The sequence below is a fragment of the Oryx dammah genome, unplaced genomic scaffold (assembly GCF_014754425.2).
Source record: "Oryx dammah isolate SB20612 unplaced genomic scaffold, SCBI_Odam_1.1 HiC_scaffold_18, whole genome shotgun sequence".
Lineage (NCBI taxonomy): Eukaryota > Metazoa > Chordata > Mammalia > Artiodactyla > Bovidae > Oryx > Oryx dammah.
The window spans coordinates 98,576,915-98,594,974 of record NW_024070202.1 but is presented as its reverse complement, the minus strand read 5'-3'; positions in this window follow the sequence as shown (position 1 = coordinate 98,594,974).

The window sequence follows — 18,060 nt, the reverse complement described above, 5'->3', positions numbered from 1 at the left end:
GCAGTGGAACAAGTCCCAATGGAAAATTTGTGGCTTTCTGTGGTTGGAGTCATTTGGTTAAGAAATGATGAAATGACAAATTTCTGAAAAGGGTGTGTGTTTCGAAGTTACTGAGGTCCAGGTCTCAGCATGAGATTCACGCAAGGCCAGCACTTAACTCCGATGCAGGATAAAGAGAAGGAAGTGGTCACCATCAGCATTCCTTCCCACCATGAGAGCACCTCCCTTGTCTAACCCTGCCCATCTGGCTCTTCATCTCCTGAACTTGGAATCCAGCTCTCTCAGCAAGCCTGTGTGCCCAGCATTCCCTGCGAGATAGTCCATTCTTTAACTCTGTATGAGAATGATTGGTAAACACTGACTTGGGGCTGGAGGCATAGGGGAGCTGGAGGCGTCCGGGCCTGCACAGAGGACCTGCATGTGAAGTCGCAGCAGCTCTCCGAGCTGAGGGCCTGGCTCTGGGGAGCAGCAGGTCTCCCTGCAGAGCAACACTGCTGCACTTGCCCACGTCCCAGTTATTGGACTCCTTTGTTGCTGTCCAGTCACTCAGTCGTGTCCAACTCTTCGCAGCCCCACGGACTGCAGCACACCAGGCTTCCCTGTCCTTCACCATCTCCCGGAGTTTGCTCAAACTCATTGTCCATTGAGTCGGTGATGCCATCCAACCATCTCTGTTATCCAATCATCCTCTGTCATAAAGCAGACCAGAAGGGCCAAGCATCCCAGACCAGTTAGTAATTTTTACCACCATATATGCAATGGTTCGCCTACTTAATCATCCAGCAAACAGCTACTGAGTACCAGCTGAAGGAGGGCAGAAGCCAAGCGGCTGTGACAACGAGGGTGCGCTTCGCTGACACTGGCTTAAGAAAGTTTCTTTCTTTCTCTTCCCAGTTACATAAGATCATTCGATGACTCAAATTCCTTAACTATTGTCAACCTGTTTTCCCCTGGGGCAGTGCTGTTCAAAGTATGGTCCAGGGATGGGCAACATCAGCATCACCTGAGAGCTTGTAAGAAAGTTGAATCCGTAGGCCCCAGTTCAGAGCTGTTGAACCTGTACTTCTGGTGGTGGGGCCCAGGAATCTGTGTTTTACCAGTCTCTCCAGGTAATTCTTTTTTTTTTTTAATTGTGGCAAAATACACATAAATTTATCATTCTAGCTATTTTTAAGCATACAGTTCAGTGCTATTAAACACATTCACAATGTTGTACTACCATCACCACTAGCCATGTCCAGAACTCTTTTTATCTTGCAAAATTGAAACCTATTAAACAGTAACTTTCCATTTCCCCAGCCCCTGGCAAGCACCATTGTACTTTCTGTCTCTATGATCCTGACTACTCTAATTATCTTATATAAGTAGAATCATACAGCACATGTCTTTTTTGTGACTAGCTTATGTCACTTAGCATAATATTGTCAAAATTTACCTACATTGTAGCATATGTCAGGATTTCCTTCCTCTTTAAGGCTAAATACTGCCGAGTATGTACAGACCATATTTTGTTTATCCATTCTTCTGGACATTTGGGTTGCTTCCATGTTTTAGCTATTTTAAATAATTCTGCTGTGAACATGAGTGTACAAATATCTTTTCGAGACTTCACTTTCAGTTATTAAGAGTATGTTCTTAAAAGCAGAAGTGCTGAATCATATGGTGACCCTAGTTTTAATTTTTTAGAAACCACCGTACCGTTCCCCACAGCTGCTGTATCACTGAATGTTTTCCTGCAGCCGCTAAATGTAAAATTCCCATCGACAGTGCACAAATTCCAGTTTTCCTACATGCTCACTAACACTTGTAGGTTTCTGTTTTGGTTTTGGTAGTAGCCATCCTGAAGAGGGTGAGGTGGCATATCCTTATAGATTTGGTTTGCATTTCCTTAACGATTAGCGATGCTGAGGATCTTTTCATGTGTTTATGGCCATTAGTATATCTTCTTTGGAGAAATGTCTATTCGAGTCCTTTGTCCTTTTTTGAATTGAGTTGTTTATTGCGTTAAGTTTTAGGAGTTCTCTATGTATTCTGGATATGAATCCTTCAACAGATATATGACATGCAAATAGTATTTCACACTCTATGGGTTGTCTTTTTACTCTGCTGATACTGTGTTCTGATACACAAGATTTTTCATTCTCATGAAATCTAGTTTGTTTATTTTTGTTGTTGTTGCCTGTGCCTTTGGTGTCATATGAAGAAATAATTGCCAAATCCAGTGTCATGAAGCTTTCTTCTAAGAGTTTTACAGTTTTAGGTCTTATGCTTAGGTCTTTGAGCCATTTTGAATTAATTTTTATATACACTATACACTATGTCGGGCTAAGTTGCTGACTCTTTGAGACCCTATGGACCATAGCCCACCAGGCTACTCTGTCCATGGATTCTCCAGGCAAGAATATTGGAGTGGGTTGCCATTTCCTTCTCCAGGGGATCTTGCCAACCCGGGGCTGAACCCAAGTCTCTTAGGTCTCCTGCACTGGCAGGTGGGTTCTTTACCACTAGTGCCACCTGGGAAGCCCCAGTTTTTATATATAGTATTAGGTAGAGGTCTAACTGTGTTTTTTTGCAAATAAGTAGGAGAAGACAATGGCACCCCACTCCAGTACTCTTGCCTGGAAAGTCCCATGGGCTGAGGAGCCTGGTAGGCTGCAGTCCATGGGGTCACTAAGAGTTGGACACAACTGAGTGACTTCACTTTCACTTCTCACTTTCATGCATTGGAGAAGGAAATGGCAACCCACTCCAGTGTTCTTGCCAGGAGAATCCCAGGGACAGGGGAGCCCAGTGGGCTGCCGTCTCTGGGGTCACACACAGTAGGACACGACTGATGAGACTTAGCAGCAGCAGCAGCAGCAGCAGCTTTCCAGATGATGCTAATGCCTTTAGATGTGAGAAGGCCTCGTCTCTAGCATTGTCCTCCTTCACACAGTCAGAACCAGGACTCTGGCATGTTTTTGTGCCAGCTTGAAGGGAGGGAAGAAAGAAAATAAATCCACGGCAGCAATTTCCTTTTAAGGATGTGGGGATGGGAAGCTGAACACTTCATTTGAGCTCACATTCCACTAGTGAGAACTTAGAAATAGGGCCACTCAAGCTGCAAGGGAGGCTGGGAAAAGCAGCTCCTGGCCGGCTGGCTATGGCCCTACCTGCAGCGTCTATTATACAAGGAGAGAATGCGTCTTAGTGGGCACCCAGCAGCCTCTGCCACTTGTGTCATATGCCAGGCACAGTGCTAGGGAGGAGATGATGCGCTAAGCAAGGTAGCCCATGCGCTCAACAGGCTGGTCTAAGAAGGTGTCCTTTGCCAGGGCAATGATGGAATCATAGGACCTGAGCGTGAGTTGGTCCTCTTAAACGAAAGTGCACTAAATATGCAAGTCTTTCATCTTCTAAAAATGGTGTTAATATCTATGGACATTCACGTCCTAATAAGGCCACCCAAGACATTGCTTTAAAGTGGGAATTGGTCAGCTCTGACCAGTGAACCAAATCAGACCCCTGCCTGTTTTTGTAAATAAAGTTATTGGAACACAGCCACACCTTTTCATTTTTAAATAGTCCATGACTGCTCTTAAATGATGGATGACAGCAGAATTGAGTAGTTTTGAGAGTTTGTATGACCCAGAATTGAGTAGTTTGAGAGTTTGTTTTGAGAGTTAGGATGACAATATTTATTAGCCAGCCCTTCACAGGAAACATTTCCCAAGACCTTTGCCTATAATGTGCTGAGCTCGTTTACCTGTAAGAGTTATCAGCAAGCGTGAAACCATAGCAGAGATCTGCAGAGATTAACAGACGTTGATTTCCTCCAAATTGTTTTTCACAGGAGATGTTTGGCTGCTTATTCCCTACAATCAACTGAAAGTCTCTCTCGCCAAGTCTGGATACTTGATAATTTCTTGTAAATGATAGGACAAATTTTGACAAGGGACCATCCTTTGAATTGTTAGAATTTAGAAGATAATTGGAGGAGATAAGAATATATTAGCAGAACTATTGACTGAGCTGAAGCAATATTTGTTCTATTACTTTGCTACAAACAAAACAATACAGTCAATGTGTACATTTTGACTAGGGGGTCAAGGCAAACTCCATTCTAGACCCAGATTTTTATTTATTACCAGTTCGATATTTGGCAGGCTTCCCTTGTGGCTTAGCTGATAAAGAATCTGCCTGAGATGCAGGAGACCTGGGTTGGAAAGATCCCCTGGAGAAGGTAACGGCCACCGACTCCAGTGTTCTGGCCTGGAGAATCCCATGGACTGTATAGTCCATGGGGTCGCAAAGAGTTGGACTCAACTGAGCGATTTTCACTTTCACTGATATTTGGTAGGTCACTAAGTTTTTGTGGGGCTCAATTTCTTCTCCTTTGCAACATGGGATTACATATCTGCTCCTCCTGCATTGTGGGAGTAAGGTGAGGTAAGGTAAGTGAAAAAATTTTAGCAAACTAATAGCTTGGAGCTTTTGCTGCTGATACCTTAAAACATAGTGGCTTATAATAATAACTATTTATTTAGCTTGTGACTTTGTGAATTGGCTGGACTGTGTGATCTGGGCCAGCTTAGTTGATCATTGCTAGGCTCACTCATGCGTTCACAATGAATTGGCAAACTGGCTAGTGGATGGGCAGTCTAGCATGAGTTCCGTCACAGGGCTGGTGTTTGTCAAGCTGTAGGTCTGGGTAACAGGAGTGACTGGGCCATGTGTATTACATCATCCAGGAGGGGTTTTAAGAAAAGACAAGCCCCATTGTGCACGTTTCCTAATCTCTGCTTGTGTCACATTTTTCTGATAACCCATTGGCTGAGCCCAGAATCAGGTGGGAGGGGATACAAAGTTCCAGGTAAAGAAGCATGGATGAAAGGAGAGAGTGTGGCCATTTTTGCCATCTGCCAGAACATTGCCAATTAGAACAGCAACATTAGTATTTCTAGCACCCAGTGACGACATCCAAGTTTCTCACCTTTAAAAAATGGTGTTAATGTCTAATAAGACCACCAATGACATTGCTCTAGAGTGGAGATTGGCAAACTCTAGTCTCTGAATTAAATGAGGCCCACTGCCTTTGTTTTTGTAAGTCAAGTTTACTGGAACACTACCACACCCATTCATTTTCATATAGTATATGGCTGCTCTCACACTATGACATGGTAATTTTATTTTTAGGTTTTAAAGGAACCTCTATACTGCTTTTCAACAGCATCGGTGGGAGCTGCAGTAACTGAGCCCAGTAGTGGGGAGTCCTTGCTGCTGCTGCTGCTGCTGCTAAGTCACTTCAGTCGTGTCCGACTCTGTGCGACCCCATAGACGGCAGCCCACCAGGCTCCCCTGTCCCTGGGATTCTCCAGGCAAGAACACTGGAGTGGGTTGCCATTTCCTTGCTGGAGTTATTCTCACACAGTACTTTGGATGTTATTCTCAACTCACTGGCCTTCTAAACTTAACTCTTTGGCCTTCCCAAAGAGTCTGTGAGGCATCTGATATCCTTTAAGAAATTCCTTTTCTGTTTAGACTAGAGTGGTTTCTACTGTTACTGACTAAGGATCCTGACACTGATATTTTCTAAGGCTGGGGGTCTGTGGTTTTAAATACCCTGTGCTAAAGAAGGCACAATGTTTTATTTTTTTGCAAATAAAATGTTTAGCTTACCTACTCCTCGGTATGTATTCATATAATCCAATTAGTTTCATATACAAGCTCTGGACTCCCTGAATATCGAAGATGGCTTGAGAAAAGAAGGAAAGAAAACTCTATTTCCTCCAACTTGAAAAGCAAACACTTCAATTTTGTTTGAAAAAACTCAGCTCATGAGCTCCACTCAGTGTCCTGATGGACAATGTTTTCCCAATGCTGTTTGAGAAGGGACTGTCTCTTCCTCATTGTGCAGTCTTGACACCATTGTCAAAAATCATTTGGCTGTATGTGATCAGGGTTATTTCTGGACTCTGTTCTGTTCCGCTGGTCTCTACATCTGTCTCTTTGCCAGTGCCAAAGGTCTTGATTTCTGTTGCTTTGTAGTATGTTTGAAATCAGAAAGTGTGAGACCTCTGAATTTGCTCCTCTTTTTCAAGATTGTTTTAGCTACCAAAGGTCCTATGAGATTCAGTTTTAAGATTTTTTTGTCTACTTCTGCAAAGAATGCCACTGGGATTTTGAGGGAGATTGCACTGAATTTACAGACCACTTTTGGTAGTCTGAACATTTTAACAACATTAAATCTTCCAATCTATGAGCACCAGATGCCTTTCCATTTAATTATATCTTCTTCAGTTTCTTTTAGTAATATCTTGTAGTGTTCAGTATATAAGTCTTTCATCTCCCTGGGTACATTTATTCCCAAGTATCTTATTCTTTTTGATGTTATAGTAAATGGAGATTATTTCATTAATTTCCTTTTCAGTTTGGTCAGTATTAGTGTATAGAAACACAATTGATTTTTATATGTTGATTTTTTTACCCTGCAACTTTGTTAAAATAATTTCTTATTTTTAACCATTTTTTTGTGTGAAATCTTTAGGGTTTTCTTTAAGATTACGTTATCTGTGAACAGAGATAATTTTACTTCCTTTTCAATTTGGATGCCTTTTATATCTTCTTTTGATATCAGAGTGATGCTAACCTCATAGAATGAGTTTGGAGCATTCCTTTATTTTAAATTCTTTAGAAGAGTTTAAGAAGGATTAGTATTCATTCTTCTTTAAATGACTGGTAGAATTCTGCTGTGAAGTCATCTGGCCCTGGACTTTTCTTTGTTGGGAGGCTTTTGATCATTGCTTTAATCTCCTTACTAGTTATAGGTCTCTTCAGATTGTTTAATTTCTTATGATTCTTATGTTGGTCAGTTGGTAGAAATATATAATTTTCTTCCAGGTTATTCAATTTGTTGGTATATAATTGTTCACAGTAGTCTGTTTAACCCTTTTTATTTCTGAGACATCAGTTGCAATGTCCCCTATTTTATTTCCAAGTTAAGTTAACTGAGACTCATTTTTTCTTAGTTATTCTATGTAAGGGTTTTCCAATTTTGCTGGTCTTTAAAAAAAAAAAACAGCTCTTATATAGTTCAGACACTCAGTCATGTCCAACTCTTTGCGACCCATGGACCGCAGCATGCCAGGCTTCTGTGTCCATCACCAACTCCCAGAGCTTGCTCAAACTCATCTCCATTGAGCCAACTATCTCATCCTCGGTCGTCCCCTCTCCTCCTGCCTCTTTCCCAGCATCAGGGTCTTTTCCAATTAGTCAGTTCTTTCCATCAGATGGCCAAAGTATTGGAGATTCAACTTCAGCATCAGTTCTTCCAATGAATATTCAGAACTGATTTCCTTTATGATTGACTGGTTTGATCTCCTTGCAGTCCAAGGGACTCTCAAGTGTCTTCTCCAACCAGTTCAAAAGCATCAACTCTTTGGCTCTCAGCTTTCTTTATGGTCCAACTCCCAAATCCATACATGACTACTGGAAAAACTATAGCTTTGACTAGACGAAACTTTGTTGGTAATATCTTTGCTTTTTAATATGCTATCTAATTTGGTCATAGCTTTTCTTCCAAGGAGCAAGCATTTTTTAATTTCATGGCTGCAGACACCATCTGCTGTGATTTTGGAACCCCACAAAATAAAATCTGTCACTGTTTCCATTGTTTCCCCATCTATTTGCCATGAAGTGATAGGACCAGATGCCATGATCTTAGTTGTTTGAATATTGAGTTTTAAGCCAGCCTTTTCACTCTCCTCTTTCACTTTCATCAAGAGGCTCTTTAGTTCTTCTTCACTTTCTGCCATAAAGGTGGTGTCATTTGCATAATTGAGGTTATTGATATTTTTCCCAGCAATCTTGATTCCAGCTTGTGCTTCATCCAGCCCAGCATGTCACATGATGTGCTCTGCATATAAGTTAAATAAGCAGGGTGACAATATACAGCCTTGATGTACTCCTTTCCTAATTTGGGAAAATGTTGTTCCATGTCTGCTTCTAACTGTTGCTTCTTGACCTGCATACAGATTTCTTAGGAGGCAGGTCAGGTGGTCTGGTATTCTCATCTCTTTCAGAATTTTCCACAGTTTGCTGTAATCCACACAGTCAAAGGCTTTAGCATAGTCAATGAAGCAGAAGGAGATGTTTTTCTGGAACTCTCTTGCTTTTTCGATGATCCAATGGATGCTGGCAATTTGATCTCTTGTTCCTCTGCCTTTTCTAAATACAGCTTGAACATATGAAAGTTCTCAGTTCATGTACTATTCAAGCCTTGGTAGGAGAATTTGAGCATTACTTTCCTAGTCTGTGAGATGAGTGCAATTGTGCGGTAGTTTGAGCATTTTGGGCATTGCCTTTCTTTGAGATTGGAATAAAAACTGACCTTTTCCAGTCCTGTGGCCACTGCTGAGTTTTCCAAATTTGCTGACGTATTGAGTGCATTTTCACAGCATCATCTTTTAAGATTTGAAATAGCTCAACTAGAATTCTATCATTACCACTAGCTTTGTTTGTAGTGATACTTCTTAAGTCCCACTTGACTTTGCATTCCAGTATGTCTGGCTCTAGGTGAGTGATCACACCATCATGGTTATCTGGGTCATGAAGATTTTTTTGTATAATTTTTCTGTGTTTTGTTGCCACCTCTTAATATGTTCTGCTTCTGTTAGGTCTATACCATTTCTGTCCTTTATTGTGCCTGTCTTTAGTATCTCTAATTTTCTTGAAGAGATCCCTAGTCTTTCTCATTCTATTGTTTTCCTCTATTTCTTTGCATTGGTCACTGAGGAAGGCTTTCTTATCTCTCCTTGCTATTCTTTGGAACTCTGCATTCAGATGGGTATATCTTTCCTTTTCTCCTTTTCCTTTAGCTTATATATCCAAAGAAGACCATAATTCAAAAAGACACGTGCACCACAATAGTCATTGCCGAACTATTTATAATAGCCCGGGCATGGAACAGCTGAAATATTCATTGACAGAGGAATAGATAAAGAAGACACAGTACATCTATACTATGGAATATTACTCAGCCATAGAAAAGAATAAAATAACGTCATTTGCAGCAACATAGATTGACCTAGAGTTTGTCACACCGAGTGAAGTAAGTCAGATAGAGAAAGACAAATATATGATATTGTTAATATGTGAAATCTTAAAAAATGGTACAAATAAACATTTCAAAAACAGAAATAAAGTCACAGATAGAGAAAACAAACTTATAATTACCAGGGGGAAGTGGGGAAGGGATAAATTGGGAGATTGGGATTGACATATACACACTATTATATATAAAATAGATAATAAGGACTTACTGTATAATGCAGGGTACTCTTCTCAATACACTGTAATAGGAAAATAGAGAATCTAAAATACAGTAGTACATATATATATATATATATAACTGATTTACTTTGCTATACAGAATTACCATATTTTAAACCAACTATAGTCCAATAAAAATTTTAGAAAAATCAGCTCTTGATTTTAATTTTTTCTATTTCTATTCTCTATCTCTGCTCTAATCTTTGTTATTTCCTTCTTCTCCCTAACTTTTCCTTTAGTTTGTTCTTTTCCTAATTCCTTGAGATGTAAAATTAGGTTGTTGATCTGAGAGCTTTATTCTTCTCAATGTAAGCATTTGCCACCATAAATGTTCTTCTTATTACTGCTTTCACTGTATGCCATATATTTTGGTGTGTTGTATTTTCATTTTATCTTCAGATATCTTCTAAATTCCTTTGTGATTTCTTTTTCTACCTGTTGGTTGTAGAAGAGTTGATTATTTTCACATTTTGGTGGATTTTCCTGTTTTCTTTCTGCTGTTGGTTTCTAGTTCCATTCTATATGGTTGAAGAAGATATTTTATATGATTTCAGCTTCTCAAATGTGTGAAGACTTGTCTTGTAGATTACATGTGGTCTGTGGGAAGAATATTTTATGTGTACTTGAGAAGAACGTATTCTGCTGCTTGGAGGGAAATGTTCTATATATGTCCATTAAGTCTAATTGGTCTAATTGTGCTGTTAAAGTCCTCTGTTTCTTTATTGATCTTCTGTCTAGTTGTTCTATCCATAGCTGAAAGGAGGAATATAAGTCTCCCACTATTACAGTGTTGCTGTTCATTTCTCCCTTTGGTTCTGTCAATGATTCATATATTTGGGAGCCTTAATCTCTCTTAAAATAATATAGGATTTATGATTCTTACAGGGATTGTATTTCTTGGTAGTAGAATGTAAATGTTGCTTTGGGGAGACTGTGTGTCATGTAGCTGAAGCTCTTCAGTGGCAATAACGTCATGGGCCATTGGACCACTCTTCTTTTCAGAGAAGACTTCCATAACCATTCCTGATGGGTGGTGGCTTTCATTTATTAAAAAAAAATACCTTTACATATTTTAAAATATTTTTGTTATGAAGGTATATTTGTCAAGGTACATAAAATATCTGTTAGCTTGACTGATATTTTAAAATATTTGGACAAAAAGCATATGGGCCTCCACTGTGCTCTTGTATTGGACCTCATAAACATTGAAAAAGAGTCTGGGACAGAAGTTATAGGGACAGAATTGGTTATTATAGCAGAATGTTGAAAGCATCTAATGGCCTCCTTTTGGGACATTTAAATTTTATCCAAATAATGGAATGGTATTTATCCATATAACATAATTGTTTGCAGTCTATGAAGCATAGAGAAATGCTTATGATGAAGAAAAGAATACAAAATTGAATACAAATTAAGAATATATCTATGTGAAAATTCATACAAGAAAAAAATAGCTCTCTGGATTGTAGGATTAAGGAGTTTACTTATTTTTAACATATTTAGACTGATATATTTAACTCTATAATTTGAATAAAAAGCAAGAACACAACTCATTAACCTGTTTTCTCACCATTATAGCAGCTGCCTATGGAGAAATGCTCTGAGTTGAAGGGCTACTCAGCCTTACTTGGCTTCCACTCCACCAGCAGCAGGGTTTCCATTTCTGCTTCCATGAATTCACACAGTGGGAAGACAGCCACAGAGCATAGTACAGCTTAAGATCAAATCTCTCTAGACAAGAACTATCTTAAAGAATATATCTACAAAAACTGGACAGTTTAATGCTCATGGGAGATAAATTTGGGGGATTCTGGAGAGTAAGTTTGCATTACCTTGCCTGGCAACCAGCTTTGTGAGGCAGAGAACAGTTGTGGATGGGACTGGTGATAGAAGCAAGGTCCCATGCTGTAAAGAGCAATATTGCATAGGAACCTGGAATGTCAGGTCCATGAATCAAGGCAAATTGGAAGTGGTCAAACAGGAGATGGCAAGAGTAAACGTCAACATTCTAGGAATCAGCGAACTAAAATGGACTGGAATGGGTGGATTTAACTCAGATGGCCATTATATCTACTACTGTGGGCAGGAATAACTTAGAAGAAATGGAGTAGCCACCATGGTCAATAAAAGAGTCCGAAATGCAGTACTTGGATGCAATCTCAAAGACGACAGAATGATCTCTGTTCGTCTCCAAGGCAAACCATTCAATATCACAGTAATCCAAGCCTATGCCCCAACCAGTAACACTGAAGAAGCTGAAGTTGAACAGGTCTATAAAGACCTACAAGACCTTTTAGAACTAACACCCAAAAAAGATGTCCTTTTCATTATAGGGGACTAGAATGCAAAAGTAGGAAGTCAAGAAACACCTGACCTGAAGTAAAAGGCAAATTTGGCCTTGGAGTACAGAATGAAGCAGGGCAAAGGGAATAGAGTTTTGCCAAGAGAACACACTGGTCATAACAAACACTCCCTTCCAACAACCCAAGAGAAGACTCTACACATGGACATCACCAGATAGTCAACACCGAAATCAGATTGATTATATTCTTTGCAGCCAAAGATGGAGAAGCTCTATACAATCAACAAAAACAAGACCAGGAGCTGACTGTGGCTCAGATCATGAACTCCTTATTGCCAAATTCAGACTTAAATTGAAGAAAGTAGGGTAAACCACTAGACCATTCACGTATGACCTAAAGCAAATCCCTTATGTTATACAGTGGAAGTGAAAAATAGATTTAAGGGACTAGATCTGATAGACAGAGTACCTGATGAACTATGGATGGAGGTTTGTGACATTGTACAGGAGACAGGGATCAAGACCATCCCCATGGAAAAGAAATGCAAAAAAGCAAAATGGCTGTCTGGGGAGGCCTTACAAATAGCTGTGAAAAGAAGAGAAGTGAAAAGCAAAGGAGAAAAGGAAAGATATAAGCATCTGAATGCAGAGTTCCAAAGAATAGCAAGGAGAGATAAGAAAGCCTTCCTCAGTGATCAATGCAAAGAAATAGAGGAAAACAACAGAATGGGAAAGACTAGAGATCTCTTCAAGAAAATTAGGGATACCAAGGGAACATTTCATGCAAAGATGGGCTCAATAAAGGACAGAAATGGTATGGACCTAACAGAAGCAGAAGATATTAAGAAGAGGTGGCAAGAATATACAGAAGAACTGTACAAAAAAGAGCTTCACGACCCAGATAATCACGATGGTGTGATCACTCACCTAGAGCCAGACATCCTGGAATGCGAATTCAAGTGGGCCTTAGAAAGCATCACTACGAACAAAGCTAGTGGAAGTAATGGAATTCCAGTTGAGCTCTTTCAAATCCTGAAAGATGATGCTGTGAAAGTGCTGCACTCAATATGCCAGCAAATTTGGAAAACTCAGCAGTGGCCACAGGACTGGAAAAGGTCAGTTTTCATTCCAATCCCAAAGAAAGGCAATGCCAAAGAATGCTCAAACTACCGCACAATTGCACTCATCTCACATGCTAGTAAAGTAATGCTCAAAATTCTCCAAGCCAGGCTTCAGTAATACGTGAACTGTTGAACACCCTGATGTTCAAGCTGGTTTTAGAAAAGGCAGAGGAACCAGAGATCAAATTGCCAACATCCGCTGCATCATGGAAAAAGCAAGAGAGTTCCAGAAAAACATCTATTTCTGCTTTCTTGACTATGCCAAAGCCTTTGACTGTGTGGATCACAATAAACTGTGGAAAACTCTGAAAGAGATGGGAATACCAGACCACCTGACCTGCCTCTTGAGAAACCTGTATGCATGTCAGGAAGCAACAGTTAGAACTGGACATGGAACAAAGGACTGGTTCCAAATAGGAAAAAGAGTACGGCAAGGTTGTATATTGTCACTCTGCTTGTTTAACTTCTATGCAGAGTACATCATGAGAAACGCTGGGCTGGAAGAAACACAAGCTGGAATCAAGATTACCGGGAGAAATATCAATAACCTCAGATATGCAGATGACACCACCCTTATGGCAGAAAGTGAAGAGGAACTAAATAGCCTCTTGATGAAAGTGAAAGAGGAGTGAAAAAGTTGGCTTAAAGCTCAACATTCAGAAAACGAAGATCATGGCATCTGGTCCCATCACTTCATGGGAAATAGATGGGGAAACAGTGGAAACAGTGTCAGACTTTATTTTTTGGGGCTCCAAAATCACTGCAGATGGTGATTGCAGCCATGAAATTAAAAGACGCTTACTCCTTAGAAGGAAAGTTATGACCAACCTAGATAGTATATTGAAAAGTAGGGACATTACTTTGCTGACTAAGGTCCGTCTAGTCAAGGCTATGGTTTTTCAGTGGTCATGTATGGATGTGAGAGTTGGACTGTGAAGAAAGCTGAGTGCAGAAGAATTGATGCTTTTGAACTGTGGTGTTGGAGAAGACTCTTGAGAGTCCCTTGGACTGCAAGGAGATCCAACCGGTCCATTCTGAAGGAGATCAACCCTGGGATTTCTTTGAAAAGAATGATGCTAAAGCTGAAACTCCAGTACTTTGGCACCCTCATGTGAAGAGTTGACTCATTGGAAAAGACCCTGATGCTGGGAGGGACTGGGGGCAGGAGGAGAAGGAGATAATAGAGGCTGAGATGGCTGGATGGCATCACCGACTCGATGGACATGAGTTTGAGTGAATTCTGGGTGTTGGTGATGGAGGCCTGGCATGCTGTGACTCATGGGGTAACAAAGAGTCGGACATGACTTAACGGCTAAATTGAACTGAACTGAACTGAAATTCATTCCACTCTCCACGAGGGAAAAGACAAAGGAACAGATGAGATCCAGCACCGGTAAATCACAAGGATTCTTGAGAGCCTAAGAGCCCTGAGATATTAGGGCAGATATTAGCAGATATTAGGCAAGAGAAAAAAAGATGGGGTGGTGATGGAAGAGAAATGAGTACAAAGGCAGAGGCTTAAAAAATGTTGGTGTCCCTGAAAGTTTCTGTGAAGTACTGTGTGGTAGACCTTTTGAAAGGTCACCCAGGAGAGGACTGAAGGAGAACAAAAGCAAATCATCTAGAAGACTAATGTCTAGAGAGAGAAAAGTGCCTTAGTGCAGTAGGCAGCATGCGAGGCTCATAGCGACAGAAAAGATGGGGATGTGACTCAAGGTGTGAGTGGTGGGGTTAGAGATGCATTTGACAGCTAGGAGGAGAGAGACTCAACAAAAAATAAGTAATCAGAAGGAAAGTTAAGGGTGATGGCCAAATTCTGCCTGAGCATTTGAGTGCACCCGTAGGACCAGTGTTGCCAGACAAGTCTCCAGAAATGAAAAGGATCTGGTGTTAGTTTATATTTCAGATTGAAAACTGTCTGCCTCCTTCTCACGTTACAGTCCTACAGGGATCCACAATGTTTATATTTACATTTTATGTTTACCTAGGCTGGGCTCTGTAGTTACATAATCAGAAAAAGAAATCCCACAATCAACTCCAGGACTCTAGATATCACCTTTTGAGAGTAGCCAGAGCTAGGCTTACAGTCAAATTGAGAGGCACTTATGAATAAATACTGACCCCCAGTGTCTAGGTGCAGAAATAAAGATTAAATAAAGATTATAAAATACCAATACTCTCGGGAGAGTACCTAGAATTCCAGCTACAAATAATGTTTCTGACAATCCAATTCAGAATCCTGGGGTGCTTCAGAAATAAAAATACTGACTAGCATTTTACTATACTGACGGCTAGTAGCTGCCTGGAGAACTCCAGTGAATGTTCTATAGAAAAAACTGTCAGAATGGATTAAATGACCTCAATCATGAGTGTACAACTATATAATGGTCTTGACCCTCTCTGCTCCAAGGTTCAGGTTTAAATACTCCAAAGTCTTCTCTGTAAGAGAGGAGATTTTTACACAATTAATTTGACTGATACAAATTCCAGCTGTGTTTTATTCTCTACCGAGGTCAACGTTGACCTTTCCTCATGGCTCAGATGGTGAAGAATCTGCCTGCAATGCAGGAGATCTGGGTTCCAGCCCTGGGTTGGGAAGATCCCTTGGAGAAGGGAATGGCAACCCACTCCAGTATTCTTGACTGGAGGGGAGTCTGGTGAATTACAGCCCGTAGGGTCACAAAGAGTCAGACACAACTGAGCGACTAACATTAGGCCAACATTACATCAAATGAAGTTTCCTCTCAAGTGGATGCAAGGCAATGTGGTTGGCTAATGTGCCCTTTTCGGTATCTGTGTGGCTAGAGTGAATTCATGAGAAATTCTTGAGTAAAAACTTTGAAGCAAAATAGGTCCTTCAGGTGGAAGTGCTTCAGGGAAAGAAAGGCACCGCCTAACATCTCCGCCTATGGTTGCTGCAGTTGCTATCAGACGGCATCTGTTTTCTACAGACTGGAAGTGATGCACCGGCTCTTTGGACACAAGCTTACGTTGCATTCTGGTCTATGCTGAAGTTTTTAAGAACTTGGCATTGCAGAGAATTAAATGAAGCTGTCTTGAAAAGGTAGAGCTTCCTTCATGAAAACAGGGATTATTTTCATGAACCTTGTTTTTAAAGTAAGAATAGACTTAAGGCTTAAGTGGCCAACCACAATATAAAGAAAAGGCTGGTTTTTAGTGCCAATGAGAAGCATTCATTACAGGCTATTGACCCCCAGCAGTCTTAGTAGAAGGAAGCGTGGAGCAGCAGTAGAGACCATAGCTGCTTCGAGGTCACACGTATTCAAGCTGAGGTACGACACTCAGCTGAGTGAAACAAGGGACATGGGAGATGATTGCTTTGGGGAGCTAAATTCCAAGGAAATGGAGGCCCAGAGATTAAGTGGAGTTTAGGAGTCAAACAGGTGTCATTAAGAAGGGATGTCAGGCTCAGGCAGGAAAAGATTAAAGCCTAAGGTTTTGTATCAGGAGAAAGAAATTCTGTTTGTTCAGCTACAAGGTGATGGCAATCATAATCCTGTTTCTGACTGGTATTAGCAGAGAAGGTATTAATAATTGTTGGTCTGATATGTAACTGTAGCACTAGACCTAGCAGAAGTAAAATAAGCATATGACTATTTGTTTCTTGACAATATAATATAGACTTAAGAAGGTTTTCCTTTACTAACAAAGACTGAAATTTCGAAAAGAAAAAGTACAGAAACCAGGCACATTTATCCAGTCATTGCATACAGCAAAAATATGTTTTCATTTTAAATACGAGGCTGTTTTGGTTGCTTATCAATGTTTCCCATTACTTTTTCTTTGGTTCTATTTTGAAAAATATCAAACCTACAGGAGAGCTGGAAGAATAGTACGGCATTATAAATTTTCCTCAGTTTATCATTTACTAATTTGCTTTCTGTGTCTCTTTAAATATGTACGAACACTGTGTTGGCTGAACCATTTGAAGGTGAATTGCAGGCATCATGACACCCCACCCTTAAATGTTTCAGCCCCTAAAATGTTTTTTGTAACTTTTAATCAAAATATCCAATTAAGGTTCAAACCTAATTGGTAAAACCCTACTCCCCGGGGTGATGGTGTTCCGAGGTGGGGCCTTTGGGAGGTGAGCAGGTTTAGATGAGGTTATGAGGGTGGACCCCCCTGGTAAGAATAGTGTTCTAAAAGGAAGAGACCAGAGCCCCCTCCCTCTCTACCGTGTGAGGACAAGCAAGACGTCAGTCTGAAAACCAGGAGACAGTTCTCATCAGACACTGAATCTGCCAGTGCCTTGATCTTGGACTTCCCAGCCTTCTGAACCGTGAGAGGTGTTTATTTAAGTCATCTGTGGTGCTTTGTTACAACAGCCTGAACAGACTAAGACAAATGTTTTATAATCCATCCCTTGTTATTCTTTAATCTCAAACTGCCCCAAATTTGGCACCTGCAGCCAATGTTTATGTCCCACCAGTCTTTGGGCATTTTCTTCTTTTCTGACTCAAGGTGTTCTAAGCTCACTTTATCTGCTTCCAACCTGGAATCAATGGTGTTTTCCCAAACATCACTGGATCTGTGGAACAGTATTTAGAAAACAAGATCAAGGTAACTAGGTGTGTTCATTATTACTAGGTTATGGCTTCCAGGCCCTTTCAGAGCACACAGCCAGAGCTTGGGGTGGGGGAAAGGGAGAGGAAATTACATATACATTCATGCAATTATCTGCAGTTCAAAACTAGTAACACGGTGGTCTTCTTTATCTTCCTCCACCTTCTCGCTCTCTTCTCCCTTTGTGAGTAACCTAATTTACAATAATATCAACAAATATGCTCAATTTTTAAAACTATTAAATTCAGAATTACTTAAGTAATTCTTTAAAAGAGTCTCAGGAACATTTTCATCTTTAAATACTTGGATTTAACATCAGTGTTACCAAATCATCCCAAATTATCCCACAGAGGTCACAGAGAACAGACTAACAGCTCTCTAAAGAGCAAGGACAGATAATGCAACTGTATTTAGGACCTGAATTGGACAACTTAGCAATGGCTGTTTCTTGAGAGTACCAAAATGGACAAATATAAGAAGAAATTACTGGGGCTTCCATTTTAACTGGTTGAAGACTATCTATCCTATTTGACATTCAGCATTTGTTTCAAAGCAATCCAGTGGGCAGAGTGAGAAGACACACATAACGGTGGTCACAAGTCAATGAAGCTTTCCCGGGTGGCTCAGCGGTATAGCAACTGCCTGCCAAGTAGGAGACACCGGTTCAATCTCTGGGTTGGGAAGATCCCCTGAAGAAAATGGCAACACACTCCAGCATTCTTGCCTGGGAAGAAGAGGAGC